Source organism: Pristiophorus japonicus, unplaced genomic scaffold (genome assembly GCF_044704955.1).
Source record: "Pristiophorus japonicus isolate sPriJap1 unplaced genomic scaffold, sPriJap1.hap1 HAP1_SCAFFOLD_29, whole genome shotgun sequence".
Taxonomy (NCBI): domain Eukaryota; kingdom Metazoa; phylum Chordata; class Chondrichthyes; family Pristiophoridae; genus Pristiophorus; species Pristiophorus japonicus.
The window spans coordinates 5,134,244-5,143,755 of NW_027252668.1; the positions used below are offsets into that span (position 1 = coordinate 5,134,244).

The 9,512-nt window shown below is 45.0% G+C and overlaps 1 non-coding gene across 1 annotated transcript; it reads left to right on the forward strand.

Moving 5' to 3' along the window:
• The first annotated feature begins 5,363 nt into the window (after positions 1–5,363).
• trnad-guc (transfer RNA aspartic acid (anticodon GUC)) lies at positions 5,364–5,435 on the forward strand. The gene has a single exon. It is a non-coding gene; the product is annotated as a tRNA-Asp (tRNA).
• Positions 5,436–9,512: the final 4,077 nt, after the last annotated feature.

A 9,512-nucleotide genomic window follows, 5' to 3' on the forward strand; every position in this document is an offset into this window, starting at 1 on the left:
CAAGTTTGCTGACGATACAAACATGGGAGGAAAAGCAATGTGTGAGGACATGCAAAAGGACATAGATAGGCTAAGTGGGCAAACATTTTGCACATGGAGTATAATGTTGGAAAGTGTGAGGTTATGCACTGGCAGAAAAAAATCGAAGAGCAAGTTATTATTTAAATGGAGAAAAATTGCATAGTGCTGCAGTACTGGGGGTCCTGGTGCATGAAATACAAAAGGTTAGTATGCAGGTACAGCAAGTGATCAGGAAGGCCAATGGCCTTTATTGCAAAGAGGATGGAGTATAAAAGCAGGGAAGTCTTGCTGCAGTTATATTGGTGAGGCCACACCTGGAATTCTGCATACAGTTTTGGTTTCCATATTTAAGAAAGGATATCCTTGAGTTGGATGCTGTTCCGAGAAGGTTCACTAGGTTGATTTGGGCCTCTACTCATTGGAATTCAGAAGAATGAGAGGTGATCTTATCGAAACGTATAAGATTATGAGGGGACTTGACAAGGTGGATGCAAAGAGGATGTTTCCACTGATAGGGGAGAGTAGAACTAGCGGGTATAATCGTAGAATAAGGGGCCGCCCATTTAAAACTGAGATGAGGAGGAATTTCTTCTGAGGGTTGTAAATCTGTGGAATTCGCTGCTTCAGAGAGTTGTGGAAGCTGGATCATTGAACAAATTTAAGACAGATAGACAGTTTCTTAACCGATAAGGAGTTATGGGGAGCAGGAAGGGAAGTGGAGCTGAGCGCATGAACGGATCAGCCATGACCGTGTTAAATGGCAGAGCAGGCTCGAGGGGCTGTGTGGCCTACTCCTGCTCCTATTTCTTATGTCGACAGATACATACTCCCATACCAGAGACAGACTTGCATTGAGATAGATATACACTCCCATAGCACAGACTGACAGGCACAGAGATAGAAACATACTCTCATACCAGAATCTGACAGGCACACAGATAGATACATACTCCCATACCAGAGACTGACAGGGACAGAGATAGATATATACTTCCATACCAGACACTGACAGGTACAGAGATAGATAAATACTTCTATACTGATCACTGACAGGCACACAGATAGATACATATACCCATACCAGACACTGACAGGCACAGAGATGGATAGATACTCCCATACCAGATACTGACAGGCACAGTGGTACTTACTGACATGCACATGGATCGAAACATACTCCCATAACACAGACAGACAGGCACAGAGATAGATACATACTCTCATACCAGAGACAGACACGCACAGTGATAGATACATGTTCCCATTGCAGAGACTGACGGGCACAGAGATAGATATATACTTCCATACCAGAGAATAATATGCACAGAGATAGATACGTACTCCCATACCACAGATTGACTGGGCCAGAGATATGTACATACACCCATACCAGAGACTGACAGGCACAGTGATAGATACATATTCCCATGCCAGTGACTGACGGGCACAGATAAATACATAGTCCCATAGCAGAGTGACAGGCACACAGATAGATACATACTCCCAGACCAGAGACTGACAGGCATACAGCTAGATACACACTGCCACACCAGAGACTGACAACACAGAGATAGATACATACTCCCATTCCATAGACTGACAGCACACAGATAGATACATACTCTCATACCAGAGACTGACAGGCACAGATAGATACATAATCCCATACCAGAAATTGACAGGCACAGAGACAGATACATGCTCCCATACCAGAGACTGACAAGCACACAGATAGATACATAATCCCATACCAGAGATAGACAGGCAAAGAGAATACCGGACGTTGACAGGCAAACAGATAGATACATAATCTCATACCAGAGACTGACAGGCACAGAGATAGATGCATACTCCCATGCCAGTGACTGACAGGCACAGATAAATACATACTCCCATACCAGAGTGACAGGCACACAGATCGATGCATACTTCATACTAGAGACTGACAGGCACAGTGATAGATACATATTACTGTACCAGAGACTGATGGGCACAGCGATAGATAGATATATACTCCTATATCAGACACTGACAGGCAAACAGCTAGATACATACTCCCACACTCGGCACTGACTACTGACTGGCACAGAGATAGCTATATACTCCCATACCAGATACTGACAAGCACAGAGATAGATACAAACTTCTATACAGGACACTGACAGGCACAGAGATAGATACATACTCCCATATTAAAGCCAAGGAAGTGGCATACAAATTGGCCAGAAATAGCAGCGAACCCGGGGACTGGGAGAAATTTAGAACTCAGCCGAGGAGGACAAATGGTTTGATTTGGGCAGGGAAAATTGAGTACGAGAGGAAGCTTGCAGGGAACATTAAAACGGACTGCAAAAGCTTCTATGGATATGTAAAGAGAAAATGGTTTGTAAAGACAAACGTAGGTCCCCTGCAGTCAGAATCAGGGGAAGTCATAACGGGGAACAAAGAAATGGCAGACCAATTGAACAATTACTTTAGGTTCGGTATTCACTAAGGAGGACACAAACAACCTTCTGGATATAAAAGGGGTCAGAGGGTCTATTAAGAAGGAGGAACTGAGGGAAATCCTTATTAGTTGGGAAATTGTGTTGGGGAAATTGATGGGATTGAAGGCCGATAAATCCCCAGGGCCTAATGGTCTGCATCCCAGAGTACTTAAGGAGGTGGCCTTGGAAATAGCGAATGCATTGACAGTCATTTTCCAACATTCCATAGACTCTGGATCAGTTCCTATGGAGTGGAGGGTAGCCAATGTAACCCCACTTTTTAAAAAAAGGAGGGAGAGAGAAAACACGGAATTATAGACCGGTCAGCCTGACATCGGTAGTGGGTAAAATGATGGAATCAATTATTAAGGATGTCATAGCAACGCAGTTGGAAAGAAGTGACATGATAGGTACAAGTCAGCATGGATTTGTGAATGGGAAATCATGCTTGACAAATCTTCTGGAATTTTTTGAGGATGTTTCCAGTAGAGTGGACAAGGGAGAACCGGTTGATGTGGTGTATTTGGACTTGCAAAAGGCTTTCGACAAGGTCCCACACAAGAGATTAATGTGCAAAGTTAAAGCTCATGGGATTGAGGGTAGTTTGCTGACGTGGATTGAGAACTGGTTGGCATACAGGAAGCAAAGAGTAGGAGTCAATGGGTACTTTTCAGAATGGCAGGCAGTGACAAGTGGGGTACCGCAAGGTTCAGTGCTGGGGCCCCAGCTGTTTACATTGTACATTAATGATTTGGACGAGGGGATTAAATGTAGTATCTCCAAATTTGCGGATGACACTAAGTTGGGTGACAGTGTGAGCTGCGAGGAGGATGCTATGAGGCTGCAGAGTGACTTGGATAGGTTAGGTGAGTGGGCAAATGCATGGCAGATGAAGTATAATGTGGATAAATGTGAGGTTATCCACTTTGGTGGTAAAAACAGAGAGACTATTATCTGAATGGTGACAGATTAGGAAAAGGGGAGGTGCAACGAGACCTGGGTGTCATGGTACATCAGTCGTTGAAGGTTGGCATGCAGGTACAGCAGGCGGTTAAGAAAGCAAATGGCATGTTGGCCTTCATAGCGAGGGGATTTGAGTACAGGGGCAGGGAGGTGTTACTACAGTTGTACAGAGCCTTGGTGAGGCCACACCTGGGGAGTATTGTGTACAGTTTTGGTCTCCGAACTTGAGGAAGGACATTTTTCCTGTTGAGGGAGTGCAGCGAAGGTTCACCAGACTGATTCCCGGGATGGTGGGACTGACATATCAAGAAAGACTGGATCAATTGGGCTTGTATTCACTGAAGTTCAGAAGAATGAGAGGGGATCTCATAGAAACGTTTAAAATTCTGATGGGATTAGACAGGTTAGATGCAGGAAGAATGTTCCCAATGTTGGGGAAATCCAGAACCAGGGGTCACAGTCTAAGGATAAGGGGTAAACCATTTAGGACTGAGATGAGGAGAAACTTCTTCACCCAGAGAGTGGTGAACCTGTGGAATTCTCTACCACAGAAAGTGGTTGAGGCCAATTCACTAAATATATTCAAAAAGGAGTTAGATGAAGTCCTTACTACTAGGGGGATCAAGGGGTATGGCGAGAAAGCAGGAATGGGGTACTGAAGTTGCATGTTCAGCCATGAACTCATTGAATGGCGGTGCAGGCTCGAAGGGCTGAATGGCCTACTCCTGCACCTATTTTCTATGTTTCTATACCAAAGACTGACAGGAACAAAGATAGATACATACTCCCATATCAGAGACTGACTTGCACACAGATAGATAAATACTCCCATACCAGAGACGGACAGGCACACAGATAGATACATAATCCCACACCAGAGACTGACAGGGACAGAGATAGATATATACTTCCAGACCAAACACTGACGAGCACAGAGATAGATACATACTCCCACACCGGGCACAGAGATAGATACATACTCCCATACCAGAGACTGACAGCACAGATAGATACATATACCCACACCAGAGACTGACAGACACAGCGATAGATACATACTCCCATACCAGCGACTGACAGCACAGAGATAGAAACATACTCCCAGACCAGAAAGTGACAGCACAGATAGATGCAAACTCCCATACCAGAGACTGACAGGCACACAGAAATAATGCATACTCCCAGACCAATACATAAGAATTAGGAACAGGAGTAGTCCATCTAGCCCCTTGAGCCTGCTCCGCCAATCAATAAGATCATGGCTGATCTGGCCGTGGACTCAGCTCCACTTACACGCCCGCTCCCCGTAACCCTTAATTCCCTTATTGGTTAAAAATCTATCTATCTGTGACTTGAATACATTCAATGAGCTAGCCTCAACTGCTTCCTTGGGCAGAGAATTCCACAGATTCACAACCCTCTGGGAGAAGAAATTCCTTCTCAATTCGGTTTTAAATTGGCTCCCCCGTATTTTGAGGCTGTGCCCCCAAGTTCTAGTCTCCCCGACCAGTGGAAACAACCTCTCCACCTCTATCTTGTCTATCCCTTTCATTATTTTAAATGTTTCTATAAGATCACCCTTCATCCTTCTGAACTCCAACGAGTAAAGACCCAGTCTACTCAATCTATCATCATAAGGTAACCCCCTCATCTCCGGAATCAGCCTAGTGAATCGTCTCTGTACCCGCTCCAAAGCCAGTATATCCTTCCTTAAGTAAGCGGACCAAAACTGCACGCAGTACTCCAGGTGCGGCCTTACCAATACCCTATACAGTTGCAGCAGGACCTCACTGCTTTTGTACTCCATCCCTCTCGCAATGAAGGCCAACATTCCATTCGCCTTCCTGATCACCTGCTGCACCTGGAAACTAACTTTTTGGGACACACGTCAGTTCCTCGTTAGTATAGTGGTGAGTATGCCCACCTGTCACGTGGGAGACCGGAGTTCAATTCCCCGACGGGGAGGCAGTTGTTTCAAAATGTTGATTTTTCTCCAAAAGAGTTTCATGCACAAGGAACCCCAGGTCCCTCTGCATCTCAGCATGTTGCAATTTCTCCCCATTGAAATAATATTCCCTTTTACTGTTTTTTTTCCCCAAGGTGGATGACTTCACACTTTCCGACATTGTATTCCATCTGCCAAACCTTAGCCCATTCGCTTAACCTATCTAAATCTCTTTGCAGCCTCTCTGTGTCCTCTCCACAACCCGCTTTTCCACTAATCTTTGTGTCATCTGCAAATTTTGTTACACAACACTCTGTCCCCTCTTCCAGGTCATCTATGTATATTGTAAACAGTTGTGGTCCCAGCACCGATCCCTGTGGCACACCACTAACCACCGATTTCCAACCCGAAAAGGACCCATTTATCTCGACTCTCTGCTTTCTGTTCGCCAGACAATTCTCTATCCATGCTAATACATTTCCTCTGACTCCGCGTACCTCTATCTTCTGCAGTAACCTTTTGTGTGGCACCTTATCAAATGCCTTTTGAAAATCTAAATACACCACATCCATCGGTACACCTCTATCCACCATGCTTGTTATATCCTCAAAGAATTCCAGTAAATTAGAAAATTCCAGAAAAAGCAGAAACTGACAGCACAGAGATAGATACGTACTCCCATACCAGAGTCTGACTTGCACAGAGTTAGATACATACTTCCATACCAGACAGTGACAGGCACACACACATATATATATATATATATATATATATACAGCCATACCAGAGATTGACTGGGACAGAGATAGATACATACTTCTATACCGGACACTGACAGGCACACAGATAGATACATACACCCATACCAGCGATTGACTGGGCCAGAAATAGATAAATACTCTCATAACAGAGACTGATGGGCACACAGATACTTACTCCCATAATAGACACTGACAGCACAGAGATAGATACATACTCCCATACCAGAGACTGACAGATACAGAGATTGATACATACGCCCATACCAGAAACTGACAGCACAGATAGATACAGACTCTGATACCAGAGAATTATAGGTACAGAGATAGATACATACTCCCCACACCAGAGATTGACAGCACAGAGGTAGTTACATAATTGTATACCGGACACTGACGGGCACAGAGATAGATACATACTCCCAGACTAGAGACTGACCGCACAAAGATAGATACATACTCCCACACCCGGCAGAGATACTCCCACACCAGACAGTGACAGGCACACACATATATACATACACCCATACCAGCTACTGACAAGCAGAAAGATAGATACAAACTTCTATACCGGACACTGACATGCACACAGATAGATACATAATCCCATACCCGAGATTGACAGGCACAGAGATAGATACATACTCGCAGACCAGAGACTGACAGGCACAGAGTTAGATACAAAGTCCGATACTCGACACTGACAGGCACACAGATAGATACATGCTCCCATACCAGAAACTGACAAGCACAGAGATAGATACATACGCCCACACCCGGCACAGAGATAGATACATACTCCCATTCCAGAGACTGACAGCACACAGATTGATACATGCTCCCATACCCGAGACTGACGGGCACAGAGATAGATACATACTTCCATACCAGACAGTGACAGGCACAGAAAGACACATATTCCCACACCAGTGACTGACCGGCACAGAGATAGATACATGCGCCCATACCAGAGACTGACAGGCACAGATAGATACATACTCAAATACCCGACACTGACAGGCACAGACTGATATGTTCTCCCATACCAGAGACTGACGGGCAGAGGTGGATACATACGCCCATACCAGCATCTGACAGGTACAGACATAAATAGGTGCTCCCATACCAGAGATTGACTGGCACAGATAGATACATACTCCCATACCAGAGACTGACAGGCACAGAGATAGATATGTACTTCCATTCCAAACACTGATAGGCACAGAGTTGGATACATACTCCATACCAGAGAGTGGCAGAGACAGAGATACATAGTCCCATACCAGAGGGTGACAGAACAGAGATAGATACTTACTCCCATACCAGAGACTGACAGGCACAGATAGATACATACTCCTATACCAGAGACTGACAGGCACAGTGATTGATACATACTCGATACCAGAGAGTGGCAGAGACAGAGATAGATACTTACTCCCATACCAGAGACTGACAGGCACAGATAGATACATACTCCTATACCAGAAACTGACGGGGACAGCGATAGATACATACTCCCAGACCAGTGAATGACAGGCACAGAAAGATACATACTCCCACACCAGAGACTGACAGGCACAGTGATGGATACATACTCCATACCAGAGAGTGGCAGAGACAGAGATAGATACATACTCCAATACCAGAGACTGACAGGCACACAGATGGAAACATCCTTACCACACACTAACTGGCACAGAGATAGATACATGCTCCCACACCAGCGACCGACAGGCACAAAAATAGATACATACTCCCGTACCAGACACTGACACTGACAGGGACAGAGATAGATACATACTCACATACCAGAGACTGACAGAAATAGATACATACTCCCATACCAAACACGGACAGCATGGATCGATACATACTCCCGTACTTGACACTGACCGGGACAGGCAGAAATGGATACATACTCCCATACCAGAGACTGACAGGTACACAAATAGATACAGATGGGAGTACCAGATGGGTAGATCAGGGCCCAGGAGAGGCGAGGGCCCAGGGGCAGCATATGTGTGCGCACTAGGTCAGTGCCGCAGAGCTGGTCTCTAGTCGTCTTGGATAACCCTTGCCACTGGACCAAGACCTAGCTCTGTCAAGTCCGTGTGGTGGCTGGTGTGCAACTGCCACCACACGTTAAAAAACAATCGACGCACAGGTACCTTTCACCCTTTAACATGTAGTTCGGGACCTGGAATATTAGGTCCTTCATTGAAACACTTGTGAACTTTTTGGCATGGAAGCAAGTCATCCTCGACTCGAGGGACTGCCGATGACGGTGGACTGCACGGATCAATACATACTCCCATAGCAGACACTGACAGGGACAGAGAGATACATAGTCCCACACCAGCGATCGACAGGTACAGAGATAGATACGTACTCCCATACCAGATGTTGACCGGCACACAGATGGAAACACCCTTAGCAGACACTAACTGGCACAGAGAAAGATACATACTCCTGTACCTGACACTGACAGGGACAGAGATAGATACATACTCACACACCAGCGACTGAAAGGGACAGAGATAGATACATACTTCCATACCAGAGAATGGCAGGCACAGAGATGGATACATACTCCCAAAGCAGAGACTGACAGGCACACAGATAGATATTACTCCCATACCAGAGACTGACAGGCACAGAGATAGATACATACTCCCATACCAGACACTGACAGGCACAGAGATAGTTACATACTCCCATACTAGACACGGACAGCACAGATAGATACATACTCCCATACTAGAGACTGACAGGCATACCGATAGATACATACTTCCATACCAGGGACTGACTGGCACATAGATAGATACATAGTCCCATACCAGAGACTGACAGATTCAAAGGAAAACCATCTCTGAATTAGGTAGAAACTGGCAGTTATAGGATAAGACCCACACTAATAAATCAGAAGATGACAAGTACAGAATAAAATCCAGATTCCCATAACAGACAATGCCAGATACAGAGTAAAGTCCACACGCACATATCAGGGACCGATAGATACAGAGCGACGCTCACGTACCAGGGACTGAGAGAAATAGACTAAAACCTACCATCGCAAAGCTGAAAATGACAGATACAGAGTACTCCCCTCTATTCCATATCAATAAAAGTGGAGAGAGGAACAGAGTTAATGTTTCAGGTGATTGAGCCTTTGTCATCGAACTGAAACGTTAACTCTCTCTCTCTCTCTCCACAGATGCCGCAGAAATTTCCAGCATTTTCTGTTTTTATTTCCAATTCCAGCATCCACAGTATTTTGCTTTTAAACTTGTATATCATAATAAAAATAAGAACATAAAAAATAGGAGCAGGACTGGC